Genomic DNA, 21,610 nt, shown 5'->3' on the forward strand with positions numbered 1-21,610 from the left:
ATAAGTGCTTTAGACATTAAGGAAGAGGAGTCCCTGCTCCGAGGAGCTTACAGTCTAATTGGTAGGTAGGGAGAACGTACAGAGAGAGTAGGAGAGAGTTCTGGTAAGTGCATCTGCAGGGGGCCAAGCTTTATGTGCCATGTGTTCAGAATAGCCACAGTGTGAATGCCAAACAATTTACATCAAATATAACCTATAGATGTTATCCCATTAAGACATTTATAAATTGCCACTCAACTTTTGTGATATACTTGCTTCAATGCCCATGTGGCTTGCAGTATATTGGCAGAACTGGGAGAACATTCCAGAGGCGCATTTATGAGCACATTTATAACATTAAAAAGGGATTGGTCACACATAGTGTCTCTCACCATTTTCTTATGTGTCATAATAAAACCCCCAAAGGTTTACGTTGTCAGGCTATTGAGGTTGTTCAGGCCAACTCGAGAGGTGGTAGTAGACTTAAACAGGCCAGTATGCGTGAAGCATACTGGATTTATGAATTAAAAACACTTTCTCCAAGAGGGCTGAACATAGACTTCGAATTGAAGGCCTTTTTATAAAGTGATATATTGAGTACATCCTCTGAAAGCTCCATTGCTTATTTTTTTTTTTAATATATTTTAATATAACTTTAATAACTTTAATAACTATAATATTATAATATTTAATAACTATAACTTTAATATAACTTATATATTTTAATCATATTTTAATGTTTTATGTTATGATTGCAGTGTTAAAAATGTAATTATGCAATTAGCCAATTGGAACCACGGGTAGCGTGTATATATACCATCAAGTGTCAGTGTCATTCACTACCCCTGAAGAAGTGCGCGCATGCGCATGAAATGCATTGGGAAGTTATTCTCTTGTTTTAGAGCTGTATATGGTTAAGGAGGACACTGTATAGCAGTTGATCAGGTCGTAGGGGGGAGGAAAGAGAGAGGAGCATCGTTCCAGGAAGTCCCGCGGTGTGTGACGTCACATCCGCCCGGAAGTTCCGCTTTCCAGCGACATATCATCTACCCTGAGCACGAGGGAACTCTTGGAAAGGAGCTCCGGTCACTACCACAAAGGACTATCAGTGCGATTTACATCTGTATTGCCTGCTTCCTTCTATTGTCCTGTAAGTAGGGTTTCACTTTTACCCCTCTGGACCTTGGTGCAATTCCCTGTACTGTCAGTATTTGCCAGGCTGCCCGTTTTCACTGATATTTGGTTATTTAAGTATACATTTCAATTCTATTTTTAGCGCTGTTTTACACCGTCTTTTTTCGTTTTGGTTATTGTTTAGTACATTTTGGTGTTAGCTGCTTTTTATATTAATAAACAGAAATAACCATAATATTAGATAGATCTATACTATATAGTTATATTAATATGCAGCAATATAAACAATAATAGATAGATACTGTATACTGTATTATATAGTAATATAAATAAACAAAAATAACCATAATAATAGATAGATCAACGGATGGAGAAGATGGATCAACGGATGGAGAAGATAGAGACTGACATAGCGGGGATAAATAATTTGCTCTGAGTTCATGCCCCTGTATCTCCAACGCCGGAGCAGGAGGGTGGCAGGAGGGTAGCATGGATGGGATGAATGGGACCTTCAACCTTCCATCACCAAACGCACCCCCTCCACCAGAAGAATATGTGTACATGTATGCCGTTGACGAGGATGACATGACAACCCCTTCAAGACCACGCCAGGAGACAAAACGGCGACCAAGACAGGAGGAAAGCATCCTCCCAGACAACCTACCCTCGCCCGCCGCCACAAACACACCCGTTCCCAGAAGAACACCCGCTCCCAGAAACCAAACCACATACGCTTGCATCGATACGGAGCCCGACATCATCCTACGCGAGCTGCCCAATCCACTCAGGGAGAAGTATAGGGTGATGAGTGCTGGTTTTCCCCAGAAGTATGGCATGTTTATTATCAAGCACCTTGTGTACAACTTGGTGTACTGCGGGTGGGCCAACAATGAAAACTACGAAGGAAATCACGAAGAAAGGGCGCTTCCTGAAAATTTAAGAAGGACTATTGTGGAGGAATTGCGGCACTTATTTTCAATTACAGATCCTGTAATGAAAATAGTGAGAGACGCCATTAATGGCATTTTGCGTCATACAAGGCATCGCCCTGGAAGGACAATCTGGTGGGGATCGAATTTGCGTGACTGTTCAAATGTTGTTTATTTTTTGACTTGCTGCTTGTTTTAACTTGTATTAATGAAGAAATGTTTTTTACTAACACCATACTGTTGTGCTGTAAATGTTTTGACTTTCTGTACTTTAATAAAGGAGATGTTGCGTGTTATTAAATTTTATTAATAAAGAAATGTTTTTACTTAAACAAGACCTGCACAACTCCAGTCCTTGAGGGCCGCAAACAGGCCCGGTTTTCAATCCTGAAAAACGGGCCTGTTTGTGGCCCTCGAGGACTGGAGTTGTACAGGCCTGACTTACTGTACTGTATACCATCCTACTGTAAATGTTTTGACTTTCTGTACATAAATGTTTTTACTAGCAGTACACAATACACCTGTAAATGTTTTGAATTGCTGTACACTTTTTGTACTTACTCCACCAATAAAAGAAAATGTTGATTTGTTTTAAATTGTTCCATTGTCTCCTTTTATACTGTAACAACATACAGTGTTTCTAGCACATACAGTACAGTACTGTCCAGGCATACTGTACTGTATACTGTAGGCATGCTCATTACTGTACATCACAAGAGTATTAAAACAATACATGCTGTATGGGTATAGAATACACATATGTACTGGAATACATGTAGAATAAATGCATACTTTTTATTTTTCGGGTTTATTATACAGTATATATATATATAAAAAAAAAGTATTATAAACGGTCTGAAAACAGCATAATGTTTCAGGTTTTCTATGTAGCTCTCAGTTACAGTATTCTATCCTAATCAATAACAACGGCCACTAAACTGTTGACTCTGGTACATGTTTTTTTAAATCCGATTCAGCAATGTGCAGGCATTGTTACACAAAGCGATATTATCCATCGAAATCCCTCCATTTGCCATTTTCCGCATGAGATGATAAAGTTTTCTTTTCTGAGGAAAAACAAAGTACAAGTTTTACTGTAATGGTCAGTCCCCTAAAGAAGTTCCCACAGTCAGTCCCACCAATAATTTTCTCGGGGGGCGTCTCCTGTTCACATGCGCATGCGCCTACTGTCGATGTGATGACACGCATATGCATTTCAAGAAGGTTCCAATGCGCATGCGCCTAGCTTTCCACCAATTGTTCAGTTTCTACTGTAGAAGCTGCTCAGCCAATGATATTGCTTACAGGAGAATCGCTTGACTGTGCATTGATATTGATATTTCAAAAACAGAATAAAATGCGGCAATATTACTCATCATAGACTTTGCCAATCAGCTGGCACCGAGCCACTGCCAGTCCCGTATTCTTGATTATACACATAGTTGACAGGTGACAGCGGGACTACTACACGTGTAGTCAGCTGATGAGGCTGGAAATCGCTTAGGTACATGCAGGCTTGCTGGAATCTGTACGTGAAATCCGACTCAGGCTGCAGGTATCCGGGCGGCGGCAGACAACAAGGGTTGCCGTTCACCAGGTTTTCACTGACGGTCGGACCGTTATTGCAAGCCGGTGATGGCGCTGGCGCATTGCTTGCCAGTGACTGACTTTTGTTAGTTGGTTTTAACATGACCTTTTGCCTTTTGAAGTCTCCATGATCAAAGATACGGGAAAAATCTGGTGCTACACGCCAATACCCTCCTTTAACACCGTGTGCGGGATCAATATGAAAAAAACACGGATCAATACATAACTTTTTCCTTATTGCATGCTTCCACACATGAGCATCTGGTGAAAATTTGTAAAAGTCATAGTTTTCGATAAAATACTGATACATTTGACCAACTGTTGCCATCTTATAATCTGTTGCATTAATCGCGGCCCATATTAAATAAGCGTACGTTATGTCGGGTTTTTGAAACACGGCCTGCAGTGGTGCACTCATCTCGGAACTCTCAGGACAATAGAACACCAGACACTGCGCATTTAGTTTTTAATATGAAAAGCCTAAATTGATACATTATTGTAACTTCTTCAGTACCAAGGTCAATTTACAATTGACCACTGTGGTATTTTTTTTAAACACCTGCAAGTCGACACATTACTGAATTGCATGCGCATTACAATTCATGAATATCTGCCACCTGGCGGATACGCGAAGAATTGCAACCAATTAAATCCGAACCATTATCAATAAACACATCAATAAACACATCAACCGCGGGTGACGCCAGCATGAATGCAAAATGAATGCGTCATGAACGCGGTGAAGTGCGTGGCATTCGGAAAAAATCCCGGAAAAAATTCGGAGATGTTGGAGAATAAAAGGGGCCGCGGCTGTAGATACAAAAGGGGTAGAAAGAAGACAGCCTTGAGAAGAATGCAAGAGTCGGGATGGTGCATAGCGATAAATTATGGCTGAGATATAAGGAGGAGGAGAAGAGTGTAAATCTTTAAAAGTGAGAAGGAGAAATTAGTGTGTGATATGGGATTTGATAGGAAGCCAAGAGAGGAATTTCAGCAGGATGCTGAGATGGATTTAGGAAAGAGTAGAGTGATTCTGGCAGCAGCGTTTAGGATAGATTGTAGGGGAGACGGGTGAGTGGCAGGAAGGCCGGACAGTTGGAGGTTACAGTAGTTGAGACGGGAGATAATGAGAGCCTGTTTCAGAGTTTTAGCAGTCGAGCAACAGAAGAAAGGGCATACCTTTGGAATATTGCAGAGGAAAAAATGACAGGTTGTAGGTACCTTTTGAATGTAAGAGGAGAATGTGTGAGAGGAGTCGTGTGAACCCTATGCAGCATGCTTGTGCTACGGGGTGCATGATAGTACTTCCTAACATTAATGTTGAAGGAGGTAGTAGGGCCAGGTTTGGGAGGAAATATGAGAAGCTATGTTTTTGACATGTTAAGTTTAAGTCGTCGGATAGTCATCCAGGATGATATAGCGGTGAGACATTCTGAAACTTTGGTCTGTACAGCAGTTGTAAGGTCAGGGGTTGAAAAGTAAATCTGTGTGTCATCAGCACAGAGGTGATATTTGAACCCAAACAATGTGAATATGTCACATAGAGAGAGTGTGTACAGAGAAAAGAGGAGAGATCCCAGGACAGAGCCCTGGGGTACCCACAGAGAGATTGATAGAGGAGGCATTAGAAGACGAGACACTGAAAGTATGATGGGAGAGGTAAGAGGAGAACCAGGATAGAGCTTTGTTATTAATAACAAGAGTATTAGAATGTAAAGGAGAAGAGGGTGGCCCACAGTGTCAAATGCTGCAGATAGATAGAGTAATATGATCAGAGTGTAATGACATTTGTCTTTGGCAGGATGGAGGACATTAGTTATTTTACTGAGGGCTGTTTCAGTGGAGTGAGCAGTGCAGAAGCCAGATTGTAGAGGCTCTAGGAGAGAATAGGTAGAGAGAAAATGTAGCATGCAAGAGAATACAAGACGCTCAAGGAGTTTAGAGGCAAAAGGCAATAGGGAGACAGGACCATAGTTAGAAAGACAGGTAGGGTCAAGCTTGCTGGTTTTGAGTAGTGGTATATTTGTTGCATGTTTGAAGGAGGAAGGAAAAGTACCAGAGTTGAGAGAGGAGTTAAAAATGTGCGTGAGCTTAGGGAATATAGTAGGAGCAATAGGTTTTAGGAGATGGGAGGGAATGTGTTCAAGAGGGCAGATGTTAGAGGGAGAAGAGGAGATCAGCAGCGATATATCCTCTTATGTAATAGCGGAAAAAGAGTCAAGGATGGCAGGAGGAGAGTTAGTAAGAGGTGTAGGATGGGAGGAGGATACAGGGGGATGTCCTGATGTATGGATTCCACCTTTTCCTTGAAATCGTAGGAAAAGTCCTGAGGTGAGATAGAGGAAGAAGAACAGGCAGTAGAGGGTGGTCTGATTTGGGAGTCAAAGACAGAGAAGAGCCGGCATGGGTTAGACATGTGTGTGTTGATTAGTAAAGACAAATAGGTTTGTTTTGCCTGAGAGAGCGCAGAGTTTAAACAGGATAGCATTCAATTGTAGTGAAGGAAGTCTATGAGAGTGTGAGATTTCCTCCATAGGCATTCAGAGGAACAATTACAGGAACACAACATGTACGTGTTGAAATTTTGCCAGGGTCTGGGGTTTAAACGATAGAAAAAGCGGGGCATATAGATCAATAGAGGAGGATAGGGAAAAGTTGTATTTCCTGACAGGTTGTCAGGGTCTTGAGCAGAGTTGAAAGAGGAGAGGGAAAAGCGTAAAGTGGAATCACAAGCTGGTAGGTTAACAGAGTGCAGGTTTCTGCAGAAACGAGGGGTAGATGGAGTGAGAGTAAAGGGGGAAATGAAGAAATCATAGAGATAAAAGTTTTTAGTGAAAACCAGGTCAAGGTACTGGCCATCATTGTGGGTGCTGGCAGCAGCCTTTTGAAGGCTAAAAGAAGAGGTTAGGGAGAGAAAGTGGGAAGCCCAAAGGAGAGAGGGGTCATCGATGTAGCAGTTGAAGTCCCCAAGGAGAACAGGGGAGTCAGAGGAGAAAAAAAAAAGAAAGCAAGGATTCAAAGAGAGAAAGAAAGAGAGAAGGGGCTGAGTAGAGGTAGCTGGGCGATAGATGACCGCCACATGGACAGAGAGAGGAGAGACAATCTGAACAGTGTGAGCCTCAAAGGAGGGAAAAGAAAGAGGGAGTAACATATAGGATTCGTTAACAGCAGATAGAGGCGAGGAGGAGCCCCACGCCTCCACCACTGCCATCAGGGCATGGCATGTGGGAGAAAGAAAGGCCACCATAAGAGAGGGCAGCTTCCAGAGCAGAGTGAGTGAGCCAAGTCTCAGTTAAAGCAAAGAGAAGCAGAGAGTGAGAGAAATAGACCCACACTAGCACTGCCTATCATTACTGTAAAGTACTATAGCTGCCGCTAAACTCAATTTTTGCAGCCATGGCTCATTCATGGGTCAGTCGCATCTGCAAAACATGAATAAGTAATTCTTGCTATATCTGTACCATCCTAAGCAGATAATCAAATACAGAAAAGGGACAAATTCTGCAACATTGCACTCATGATCAAGAGTAGTGGGTGAATTACAACTTAAACTTTATTATGTAATGCAATAAAAAGGTGAACAAAATATAACTGTATACAAGAAAATATATTAAAACTAGTCCAGGATAGGTCTGAGAGATCTATATCAAAGCAAATGATAAAGCAGTTAAACAAAGTATATTGGCAGTGTTCACAGTGATTAGTGACACCTAATTATAATCTTCCAATTAGCCGATTTAAAGCCTGCTTGTATCCATGTTTGATGTCAATATACACAGTGTATAAATTTACCTAGTGAATTGGCATACTTATGAGACAGTTTCAAAGACCAAATGATAAATACCCCCATTATACACTGTGTATATTGACATCCAACCTTAATACAGGTAGGCTTTAAAATCGGGTAATTAGAAATGTATAATTAGGTGTCAATAATCGCTGTGACTACTGCCTTTAGCCGCTTTATCCATTTTTCTGATATAGATCTCTCAGACCTTCCATTGACTAGTTTTATTATTTTTTCTTGTGTATAGTTATATTTTTTTCACCTATTAAATTGCATTTCCTAATAAAGTTTAAGTTTTAATTCACTCACTACTCTTGATCGAGAGTGCTATATTGCAGAGCTTGTCCCATTTCTGCATTTGATTATTCCAAAATCCTGCATGCACCTTTATCTAGCACAATCAATTTCACTTTATGTGGAGCAGGAGTTGTTCTTTGTACTATATATCATCCCAAGCAGATCCTATGGGGGCAATGCACTAAGCTCAATGGCTTTGCGTTCTGATGTTCAAAAAAAGCACGTCCGTTAAAAAGTGAGGCCAGGGACACAATTCACTAAGGCCTTGAACTCATTTTTAACGTACCTGCTCAAAACACCCACAGCGTACGTGTTGCTTTTTTTCCCCCTGCTAGCGTTCTTAATCTTCACGTACGCTAGCTGATAGTAAAAAAAGCCGCATGTAACATTTACATGGAGATTTGCCATCTCCATGCAAGGCTGTCACAGGCGATCGTACACTAAATAAATACATTTGATTAATAGTGTACATGAGCAGGGGGTCTCCGGAGCTGAACAGTATTGGTTTCAGGTCCGAGGACCCCCTACTTCAGGAGATACAGGCCCGGTTATGGGGTGCCGGTATCCCCTGTAGAATTTCAATGTCCCGGTCACGTGAAGCGGAAGCTTTAAAGTGCAGGGAATACCGGCACCCCATAACGGGGCCTGTATCTCCTGAAGTAGGGGGTCCTCGGACCTGAAACCAATGCTGTTCAGCTCCGGAGACCCCCTGCTCATGTACACTATTAATCAAATGTATATTAAAAAAAGATTTAACAAACATCAATACACAACCCCCGCCACCACCCTCCGCCCTAACACATACAGTACAATAATGTGCAAAATAACTATTATCCAGATATGGATAATAGATTATTTGCCCATTATTAAACACTGCATTAGCATACCTAAATAAAGTCAATAAAAACAGTACCCAGCTAATCCAATCAATTCAAGCAGTAACAACATCAACAATGAATTAATTAAACCATTAACCAATGAAACCAATTAATTTCTAAACCAACTCAAAATGAATAGTAACACTAGCCAATCAAACCAATGAATTACTACAACATTAATGAATGTAACCATTAAAAGACAAAGAAATACATTCAAACAATCTCTGAAATAACCATAAAACACACTAGCTAACATAATACAACATTAACTACAAGCGAACACCAATCACAAACAGTTTATTACATTAAGCAGGAAAAAAACAAACAATAACATCCACATAAAAAACTGACATTAAAAACACCAACAGCAATACCAAGCCACAAATGCCCCCCAAATATTGTCATAATAATGTATAAATCTGTACCTTAAAGTGGTACAGATTAATATATTATCAGTCAATGTGCCTCCCCCCAAAAATAAAAAAACACATCCAATGAAGACACTCCGACTCCTGGGGAAACAGGAAGCTCACGAACCTTGAAGTCCTCCAACAGCATCCGATGCCATCTGCCATGAAGATCCGGATCAGGTACCCAAATCTTCTTTTTTCTTTCTTTAATCACCTTCTTCTATCTTCATCTGTCACCATTTCTTGATCTTCTTTATCGTCTTTCTTCATCTGTCAATCCAAAAAACCCCATGGTAAATCCCAACCGATGTTGTCTCGTCGGCTTCTTGGGCTCAAATGAGGCGTCACGGCCTTAAATAGGGCTTGTGCCGTCACATTAAGCCTCAAAATGGTTAACAGCCACCTGATTGGCTGTTCAAACCATGTTCCAACTTTAATTTTTTTTTAATGTGACGTCACTTAAAGGGAATGATGCCAGCCAATCAGAATGGCTGTGCTTCATTTGCCTTTAAGATGATGAAGCTGGAAATCACTTAGGTACATGCAAGCTTGCTCGAATCTGTATGTGAAATCCGGCTCAGTCTGCAGGTATCCGGGCGGGGACAGACAGCAAGGGTTGCCGGTCACCAGGTTTTCACTGACGGTCGGACCGTTATTGGAAGCTGCCGCTGTCGCTGTCACATTGCTTGCCAGCGACTGACGTTTCTTAGTTGCTTTTAACACGACCTTTCGCATTTTGCAGTCTCCATGATCATAGATACGGGAAAAACCCGGTGATACAGACCAATACCCTCCAATAACATCGGGATCAATACGAAAAAAACATGGATCGCTACATAACTTTTTCCTTATTGCACGCTTCCACACATGAGCATCTGGCGAAAATTTGTAAAAGTCATAGTTTTCGATAAAATACTGATAAATTTGAACAACTGTTGCCATCTTATCATCTGTTGCATAATCGCGGCCCATATTAAATAAGCGTACGTTCTGTCGGTTTTTGGAACACGGACTGCAGTTGTGCACTCATGGCGGGACTCTCAGGACAATAACCAGACCAGAAACTGTGCTTGTCTTTTTTTAATATGAAAAGCCTAAATTGATACATTATTGTAACTTCTTCCTTCAGTCCGAAGGTCAATTTACAATGGACCACTGTGGTATTTTTTTAAACACCTGCAAGTCGACACATTACTGAAGCGCATGCGCATTACAATTAATGAATATCTGCCATCTGGCGGATACGCGAAGAATTGCAACCAATTAAATCCGAACCATCAATAAACACATCAACCGCGCATCAACCGCGGGTGTGAATGCAACATGAATGCGGTATAAATGCGTTCAGAATGCGGCATGAACGTGGTGAAGTGCAGTGAAGTGCGTGGCATTCGGAAAAAAATCCCCCAAAAATTCGGAGATGTTGGAGAATAAAAGGGGCAGCGGCTGTATATATATATAAGGCCAGGGTGGCTTAACCCCTTAATTACCTTTGCGGTTATTATCCGATACATATATATACATCCCTACTCTGATTGGCTCTAGTAGACCATGTGACAGAGGCTTTGGGGAGAACGGATATGACGTCATGAAAGCCTGCCACATGGTACTAGAGCCAATCAGAGTTGGGTTGTATTTCCCACGCTCTGATTGGCTACCGTACCATGTGAGGCCGGTCATCTTTCTTTTCATGACATCGTCTTAAAGGCAATTGAAGCACAGCCATTGTGATTGGCTGGCATCATTGCCTTTAATTTACATCATCAAAATTATTTTTTCCCCCCCCAAATCACATGGTTTTCACGGCCCAATCAAGGCCGTGGGAACCATATGACGACAATGTGACGTCATAGGTCTATAAAAGCCTATGTCGTCTCATTTTGAAGGCAGACGTCGAGGAGGAAGGACCTCCTACAGAAGAAAGAAGGCCAGGGCGTGGCCGAAGAAGAGAAGAAGACCCCGGAAGAGAGCGGAAGAAGATACAAGAAAGAAGAATACAGATGAAGATGGATTACAAATAGAAGACCCCTGGATTGTTACTTTATTATTTTATGGTTTATTATTTTATGGTTTATTATTTTATGGTTTATTATTTTATATGTTCCTGTACGTGGTTTGGTTCGAAAGTAAGCTGTTCAACGGGAGTCGGTGAGTGGGTCAAGTAAAGGTAAGTAAACAAAAGAAATGTATTTTTTTTTAACTTGTACATGTTTGTTTTTTTTTTTACATGTGAAAATGTTTTATTTTTTAAGATCATTTCTTGCCTCTGTATGTATTTATGTATGTATGTCTAGATCGATATATACATACAGGATAAAAAATGGTTTGGTAGGAAATGCTTGTTTTGCAGTATTTAAAATGATTTTGGCAATGCTGCTATGCATAAATGTGTGTGTAATGTTTTTTGGAATTAGATAGATGCAATTTTTGGTGTTGTATGCTGTACTTTAGGTCAGGGTGAGGCTTGCTTTTCTATATTGTATTCTTTTGGGTACTTATATTTTGTCTGATGGTAACTTGTTCTGTTTAACAATTGAAATAGTTAATTGTGTAATTGTTATGGATGGTATTTTAATTGTTTTGGGATGTGATTAATGAATGCTAATTGATTTATGGTGACTTGCTTGGTTTAAATAGTATACTTGTTTGGATGTATTGGTATTTTGTTTGGAATATTTTATTGTTAACATTGATTTGCAGACTGTACATGGTGAATAGATTGTATGCATCATGTATACAATGTAAATTCAATGTTTTTATTGCCATTTGATGCTTTAGATTGGAAGATGAGATTTGATTTTTTCGAAAATAGGATTTTATTTTACTGTGGCTGATATGGAGAAGTGGTATTTTTATTAGAGCCTGTTTTTGATAACCCTTAAACATTTATTTGTATATTGGTTCATTATGTGTATGTATATATATATAGTTGCATGATGAAGCCACTGTACAAATGAATGGGTGAAGGGTGGGTATTGGGCCAGGGTGGCTTAACCCCTTAATTACCTTTGTGGTTATTATCCGATAAGGTGATTAAGGGGTTAATTGATCTCAGAATGTAATTGCAATGTATTGGCTATGTATTCTGTTGGCAACGGAGGACACAGATTTTGCTGGCGAGGGGGCTTCTTAATGATGAGGTGAGTAGACCTTTATTTATTTTATTATGCTAGTTAACGTGTTTAATAATGGGCAATTAATCTATTATCCCTATCCGGATAATAGTTATTTTGCACATTATTGTACTGTATGTGTTGGGGGGGGGGATTGATGTATTTAATGTATAGGACATATTTATTTTTTTTACATACAGGGTTGGTTCATTCTGTTCTGCGGGAGACCTCTGGAGACAACCTGAGGTCTCCTCGGGCTTTTCACGGGTACCAGGCTGCCGGGTCCATGGGGGACACCTGCAGGGAAGAACCGGTGGCCCCACATCTGTGGGGGCACCACAGACACGTAGGGACCACCCATGAGTCCTCAGACGCCCGTGGGAACCACCTGAGGCCCCTCAGACACCTGTGGGTCTGACCCGGGGCCCCCCAGACATCCGTGGGCCTACCGTGGAGACCCCATTATGGCCTACGGTGACCTGCGGAGACCCCATTGTGGCACACGGTGACCTGCGGAGATCACCTCGTGGACCATGGCACCTGGCAGGGACCACCAACAGGCCTCTAGACCCTGTTTGAAATATGGTGCTGGGCTACTGTAGGTCTGTGAGGTGACCCGTCAGGCCCACCGGGGACTCCCGTGGGTCGGGGGTATTAACCCTGTATGTAACATAATAAATCATGTATTTATGGGGGGCACAGGGGGTGGGTTATGTATTTAATAAATATAATGATGTTTATTGTGGGGCTGTGTATTGTTTTTATTGTGGGTACTGGGGGTGGGGGAAGGGGGTATTGGCCCCAAGGGTATGTGGGTAGGCCTCCCGGCTGGGTATTGGGTGAGGGTGGTTAGGCCTCCCAGTTAGGGGTGGTGGGGTAGTGGGGGAGGGTATGTAGGCTTCCCGAGTGGTGGGTGAGGGTGGGTTAACTCCTTAATGACTGTAGCGGTTAATAACCGCTATGGTGATTAAGGGGTTAGGGGACATTACATTGGCTGTTTTTATTCTTGTTTATGTTTTGCAGCATCGGAGGGGGCATGGACGGTGATGAAGATGAGGATGGCCTTCATCGTGGCAGCCGGACATGGGTGAGTGCTATATGTATTTATTGTTCTTTATGTATTTTAAATGGGCAAATGCACTATTAACCATTTGTGGATAATAGTAATTTTGCACATTACTATACTTTATGTGTTAGGGGGGGGTTATTTCTTTATAAGTATGTATGTGTTTTGACATTAATTTGGGGGGGCACAGAATTGGTACTGCATATATGTGTATGTTAGGGGGGTATAGGGGTTGTTGGTGTAATATATATATATATATATATTTATATGTATATTTATTTATTTATATATTTATTTATGTAGTGTGGGGCTGTTGTGTGTTTATTTTTAAATGTGGGTAGCGGGGGTGGTTGAAGTGGGTATTAGCCCCAACGGTAGTTTGTTTTGGGCTTGCGGGTGGGTAGCGGGAGGGCTTAACCCCTTCATGACCGTAGCGGTATTAACCGCCACGATCGTGAAGGGGTTAAGTGCAGCCACAACCCCCCCGCAAGTCCTAAACAGCCACCAAGGGCCAAATACCCCCTTCACCCACCCCCGCTACCCACAATAAACCTTACACGGCTGGTTAACCCCTTCATTGCCTTAGCTAAGTTAATGAAGTGGGCTTTAAATTCATTTTTCCTGCCTCGGATGCATGCCGGGGGGCTCCGGTGCTGATATTAATGGGTATCAGCTCCGGAGATCCCCGGCATCAATCCCAGCCAGGAAAAAGGCCTGATTTTTTCTAAGTGTCGACCTTTCCGATGCTTCTCCTCCACCAAGTTGCCAACTTTAGTTGGCGGGACGAATTGGCGTTAAATTCTCAATTCTAGAGTGCAGATCAGCAGCGAAAAGCTGATCGGGGCTACTAGAATTCAGCCGATTTAAAAAAGTGCCGAAAAGTGGATTATCGTCACCCCTATGAAGAAATACAGGAATAAGACCTCTAACAACATAAATTTATACTATGTAAACAAATCATGCTGAAACCTGTATATGAATAAAAGAAAAAACAACAAATGATTAAATAAAAACAAATAAATATAAAAACATACATAAATGTTATTGCAAATAATTGTTAATAAATTCATTTTATTTAAAACGGAATACCTGTATGTTTTTATATTTATATTTTTAAGAGGTCTTATTCCTGTATTTCTTCATAGGGGTGAGTGCAATGATTAATTTATACTTGCACACATTCCCCACATGAGTTGCCATACACCCTGTTGCCTAGTAACCTTATTTCAAGGTGTTTCAATCAGCGTAGCAATTAGGCAAAGTAATGGGTGTTTCTCTGAGGGGGCTGGTTTCTTCAATCAGTTGCCGCCTATATAAACGCGCGGATGATGCTGTACGTGACCTCCTGACGAAGTACTTGGTACAAAACGCGTAGAGGTCACGACAGGTCATCCTGCGCGTGTATGCTGGTAAGCTGAGACGGAGCCTGCAGGAGAAAGCAGCGGTTTTATCCATCTCCGCGGTGCCGAGATCCGTATCCTGTGCAGACACCGCGAGTCTGCTGACTGTGTGAGTGTCCGTTTCCCCTTGCCAGTGCCCAACCCTATGGCGGTTTCTATACAAATCTGTTGATAGATTGTTTTCATGTTTGTTTTTTTCTTTCATGTTTTTTATATAAATTTTACTGTATTTGTATACTGTGCAGCTTAGGGTTTAGTCACCATCAGGTGTTCTCCTTGGTGGTACTTAGCTGTCCAGCTGCACAGCTGTTCTGAGGTGGGGTTGGATCCCCTCAGTTTTTGTGTATTTTTAATAAATTACCTTCCACTAATCCCTGGTGCGCATTTGTGCATTTTTTATTATCTAATTGCTAAACTGGCTAATGCATTTTTTTCGCTGCTTACTGCATGATACCCTAAATCGGGAAGGCTTTTTTTGCGGAAAAATGGCGAAAAAAGGCTTTTTGGCGCTTACTGCATGAGGCCCTAAAACACTGAAATATCATGCCAGTGGTGCAAAATATTCTTAACATCTGAAGCAGATTGCTCATCATTTTCCATCGTGATCTAATTCACCAGTCGAATCGCTTCACTGTAAAGTGAGAAAATTGGTGAGATGAAAAAAAGTGCATAAGGCATAATCAGAGGCCTTATGAGAAATGCACATGAGAGGAACAACTGTACATAGCAGTATACTTAGGGGCATATAAACTAAGCGCCGATAAAAAAAAATCGCCGGGCTGTTTAAATTGAAATTTTGACAGCGTTGGTAACACGGTATATTTCAAAAAAGGTGTTCGAGAGATGATCACCAAAAAAGATTCCCAGTTAAGTTGCACTCAGCCTATTGTTTATTTTTCCTTATAATTAAACAGTAGGTGTCTTAAGGTTACTTATATTTCAAAAAACCCCAAGGAGATAAGTACATAGGGAAATACTAACATTTAAAATCATTTTATTAAACTCATCTATCAAAAATAAACCCAAATAAACTATACAGTTACAATAAACTAAACAATTAGCACATACTGTGTAAAAAAAGAGAAGCAAGAATTTTAATATAGTATAGTTTAGTTTATTTGGGTTTTTTTTTGATAGATGAGTTTAATAAAATGATTTTAAATGTTAGTATTTCCCTATGTACTTATCTCCTTGGGTTTTTTTGAAATATAAGTAACCTTAGGACACCTACTGTTTAATTATAAGGAAAAATAAACAATAGGCTGAGTGCAACTTAACTGGGAATCTTTTTTGGTGATCATCTCTCGAACACCTTTTTTGAAATATATCGGTTTCTTCCCATTGCACCGCCACTACAACTATTTAATGATGGATATTAAGGTTGAGCAGGAATGACCCCCCTTCCTACTTAAAATTTGCTAACACGGTATGCAGAAAGCCCAGAATACCTGTAATAGCAACATTTGCAAAACTGGCAAGTTGCAGACAACGTGATGATCGTCTCTCTGAAAAGGGTTCACCCGGCGAGTTCTTTCTGCTGCACAGTGAGAGCCGACTCTCCCTGTGCAAATCTTGCCCGAAATTAATGTTTTTTTATTAAAATTTTATTACTATAGATGCAGCGTCCATTATTCTAAGGCATCACGTCGTGTGCGCTGCTGTACTCCACGCGGCATGAATGCAGCCAATCGCTCCAGGCACACGTGTTTATTGCGGTTGCTTTGTTTGAATTTTATGGATTGTGTGCAATTATATGCAATGAAATGAATGAATTGTAATGTGTACAGTGCTGTGCTTCTGTGTCAATTTCAGGTGTTTATAAGCCAGAACACTAAAATGCCATTTTCTGCACTCGCCTGCACTCGTGTCTAAAGGCGGTATGGTTGGAAGTAATCCCGCGCCAACACATGGGTATTCCAAGATATAAACCGCGTGATTTCGTAAAATTATGGCCGCTGCATCTGTAGTGTAGATGAGCAGAGGGTCTCCGACCAGAACTACGTTATTTGAGGTCCAGGGACCCCCTGCTTCCCGAGATACATGTCCTGTTATGGGGTGCCAGTATGTCTTATGCATTTCATTCCCACGGTCAAGTGATGTCATATTCTTTTGAACTAATGCAACCTATCATATTTTACAGCATTCAATGGTATTGTATTCAATCACATTGGCTATAATACCATGTGATATACAGTAGCCATGTGGTTTTAAGGATGTGATGTACCTCCCTTGGAGATGACGTCACATCCATAACCAAAAAAAAAAGAGGCGAGCACATGATAAAGTCAATCAGATTGGAGCTGTAACATCTGACCTGAAAATGTGACATCACAGACCATATATACTGAAAGGCCTTGACGTCTCATTTTACCTCAAGAACCTGACAAGATGATATTGTGTTGTGGATTTACCATGGGGCTATGGATTGACAGATGAAGATAGAAGATTACAGAAAATAAAGAAATAATGACAGATTAAGAAAGAAGAAGGTGATAGAAGATAAAAGAAAGAAGAATTCTGTTACCTGTTTCGGATCTTCAAGGTGGATGGCGTTGGATTGACTTTGATGATGTCGCAGTATGAGAGCTTTCTGATACCCCTGGATTCGGAGGGCAAACGCTTCTAAAGGTGATAAATATTGAATATACTGTATGTTATTTTATTTTTACAGGTTTTTTTTATTGTATTTCATTCTTTTAATGTTTTTCATTGCCCATTGACTGATAATGTATTAATCTGTGCCATTTTAGGGTATTGATAAATACAGTGATTGCCAATGCATTTTTTGGCAAATGTTTGTTTTCTATTGATTGTTACTTTTTCTATTTCTGTTTATTGTTTGGACTAAATTGTTTGTAATTTGGATGGCTTGTTTTTATGTCTTTTTCCAATTGTTTAGCATTTTTAATTAATTATTTATTTTGTTGGCTCCTGGTTTTAATTGATGTGTTGGCTGGTGGTTTTATTAATTAATGTATTTGTTGGCTACTGCTTAAAATGAATTAATTGTTTGTTGGTTAGTGCTTTTATTTATTTAATTGGTTGGCTAGTGTTTATATTTATTGTGGTGTTTAGGTGCTTGTGTATATGTTTTATTATTGTGTATTTTGGGCCTTCATGCTTTTTTATTAGGGTGACTATTGACCTCTATAGTGGCTTATGCCCATATTATATGGGTATGATGTGCCACTATGCCAATCAATGGATATGGGGTGGGTATAGTGGACTCAGAGTGGTTGGTTAGGCCTCAAGGGTGTTTAGCGAAGGAGGGTGGGTTAACCCCTTATTACTATAGTGGTTATTTACTGCTAAAGTGATTAAGGGGTTAGGGGCCATTAGAGTGTATTTTTTCATGTATTCTTGCTGACCTCGGAGGACATGGACCTGCAGTATGCTGATGATTAGGGTACTCCCCCTGTTTCAGGTATATATGGTGTGGTGTGGATACGCAATAGAGAGGACACACCTCTTACCTTGACAAAGTGTCACGTAGACACAAAACATGCGTCGGTTGCTGATGAATTCATCATGTTGACGTCAGGTGTAGAGAGTGACAGACACGATTAGCGGTGAGCGACAAAGCGGTACCATCAGGAACAGGTCGTATTATCACTACCTCATACAAGGCTGACGTGTGAATATATACACACTTTGGTCAGGATATCCATAATTAGTGGAGCAATAATAGATACCATATACTAGTGTACACTCACTCACCTAGCGCGGCTGCACGAGGAGACCGGATGCCTTCACTCTCCCTCAGTATTTACTTACCATAGCTGCCAGAGTGTGTTTTTTACACTGTTTCAGCTCCCAGGGATACTGACCTTATATACGAATTTACCAATCCACTATACATTGCAACATTGTACTGGCAATTTATTTTCATGTTGCAAATCCTCATGATTACAGCAGATGCTACTAATGGTATATAGTGTATCAGTTGGATTTATCATTGGCACTACAGCGGGAGACTTTGTGTATGACATACAATATTCATTGGGCTATCTGTATACCGCTATTAAGTGCACTAGATACACAGCCAGCATCTATCAGATTAACAGCATTGTGTACCTGAACCACTTACATATACCGCTTTGATTACTATCCGCAACACATATTATCTCCACCCATTGGGGTTAAACTGGGTAGTATTAACCCTATATACGACGATATGTGGGAACAACCCGCTATCTGTGTGCTCTCCCTTTTATTTTAATTGATTTTATCATCATAGTGTGTGTTCTTTTTGTTGTGTCCATTGTATACCTAATAAATTATTTTAATAGTTAAAACATAGGGCCATATGAGAATATACTTCCACGGATTGAATACTTCCGGCTATGACTTATTTTGGTTGATATTGAGTGCAGTTAGGTTTCTTTTTTGGTTGATCGCTTTCAACCTTCTGTTTGTATACTTATGTATCCTCTGTGCACCTATCAACAGATTTCGCTCCTATGAGAATAAGGAGAGCATTAGATACCCCCAATATCTAAAATTAGCTATTTTCCATATCTGGATAATAGTTATTTTGCCCATTACTGTACTGTATGTGTTGGGGAGGGGTGGGGAGGTGTATTTATTGAATGTATGCCCCAAAATTTCTTGCAACAGAATTGGTACTGCAGGCTAGCGGGGACCAACAGGGACCACCAGACACCTCCCGAGGACACCCGGATATCCACGGGGACAACCTGAGGACCCCTACAGCCTGAGGAACACCTGCAGGAAAAACCTGGAGGGACCACCTGAGGGCCCGTAGACACCAGTGGGAACCACTTGAGGACAATCAGACACCCACTGGGACTACCCAAGGGCCACCAGAAACCCATGGGGACCACCTGTGGACCCCCAGACACTCGCAGGGACCACCTGCGGACCCCTGTTGGGCCCCCGGACACCTGTGGGGACTACCAGGAGGCCCATGGACACCTGCGGACACCACCCAGGGACCCCCAGACACCAGTGGGGACCACCCAGGGACCCTTGTGGGGGCCCCAGACACTTGCAGGGACCACTTGGAGGCCCACGGACACCTGCGGGGACCATCCAGGGACTCCTGCCAGCCTCTGTATAATCCTGTGTATAAAAAATAAATTATGGTTTCATGTGGGGGCACAGGGGGTGGGTGGGTTGTGTATTGGTGGTTAGTACATATTGTAATGTTTATGGGGGCAGAGGGGGTGAGTGAAGGGCCAAGTACCCACTTCACTCACCCCCTCATCCTCTATTAAAGCTGCTGTTTTTCCTTAACCCCTTCATTGCCTTAGTGGTTAACCGCTAAGGTAATGAAGTTGCCTATAAATGCATTTTTATTGCATCGGATTGATGCCAGGGGTCTCCGGTGCTGATATTAATGGGTATCAGCTCCGGAGACCCACGGCATCAATCTGATGCAGGTAAAATGCATTTTTTTTCCAAGTCCCGTCTCGCCGCTTCTCGGCAGCTTCTTACCACATTCCTGCCAACTGTTCCTGGTGGGACGATTTTGAGATGAAAACTCTATTATAGAGCGGTGATTAGCTTCGTTAAGCTAGTCGAGGCTACTAGAATTGTTCGAGTTTGAAAACCTGCTAATAAGAGGCTTATCACCGCTCGTTTGGTGTTTTTTTCCCCTCTGGAAAAAAAATTGTCAAAAGGGTCTCTTATTGCTGACTTATCGGGGCTTACTGAATCGCTGTAGGCCTTTTTGGCGATAAGGCGTCGATAAGTGGTTTATCTGTGCTTAGTGCATAGGCCCCTTAGGCAGTTCTGATGCTGTTGACCATAAAATGAACTTTTGTCTTCTCTTGGGCATGACACATAATGCAGCATACTGTAGTGTCACTGAAATGCCGCCTTACCACAGAGACCATTGGATTCTCATAGTTGGGTATCCCTTCTTTTACTTCTGCATTATTTATTTATTTGTGCAACTTCAATTATATTGAAGATTTTAAAAGATTTACAACATAAAAATCAGGGCTGGAGGCACAGAAAATAAAATGGAGGGACAGGAGAGGGGGGGTTTGGCACCTTCACATGGTAAATACAATTGAATGTCAATGTACAATCACAGGAAATACATATTACAATGGAAGAACTATTTGTATAGTGTAGAGGGATGGAACAAATAGTTTGGTCTGATTAGAAACAACTCTGAGTCTGTCTCTGAAGGTACTTCACTATAACTCAGGTAAGGGCTGTAGTCCATTGGGGACCATTGGGGACCCACGCTTAGAGGAGAATTGTGGTGGGATTCACAGTGCTAAGGTAGATAGTGCCAAGGGAGTCTTGAACCAATGCAGTATAACATTATATGCAATCTTCTTGATGATTGTGCATATAGAAAAACTAACTACTGCTTCCAATATATCTTCCCAGTCATCTACTTCTAACTCCTCATTCATATGGAATGGGAGTCTGATTCTGGGAGAGAAATGTAACCGTAAAGTTAAGATTTTTAAATTTTGAATTTGTTAAAGAAGTCACTTTCTTTCCAGACTAATTCCTTTTAAAGATTATCAAATATATACAAATGTTTACTACTGTTATTAACTTTACATAATTTCTAGAGTACAAGAGCTATCACTCACAGTGCCTCAGTGTTCAAATCACTTCCTGGTAGTGTCAGATAAAGACACAGATGGAGATATTCTCTGTTATTTGTCTTAATTGGCATCATTAAAAAAGCGCAGATGAGCTCCCCCAAATGAAATGTTCTACTTTTTCTTTTATCACATTTTTGAAAAAGGATGAAAAATCAGTAAATTATAAGGTACAGTACTAATTGGACTTTTGTAGACATTCTTAAACATTGTTTTACATAGGAAAGGGAGAAATCAAAGTGAGAAAACTTGAATGTAGAGTTTATTATTTGAAAATAAAGTCAGAAAGATTGACAAAATTGTAAAATTAAAATATGGTGCTGCATGTACTGCACCGACACACTTTATTCGAGCAAATACCCAGTATGTACCTGGCAGATACCTGGAATGCGCCGCTCCTCACCTCTGACAAGCCCCGTTGCGTTTGCCTTCCCAGCCTG

Source organism: Ascaphus truei, chromosome 8 (genome assembly GCF_040206685.1).
Source record: "Ascaphus truei isolate aAscTru1 chromosome 8, aAscTru1.hap1, whole genome shotgun sequence".
Classification (NCBI taxonomy): Eukaryota; Metazoa; Chordata; class Amphibia; order Anura; family Ascaphidae; genus Ascaphus; species Ascaphus truei.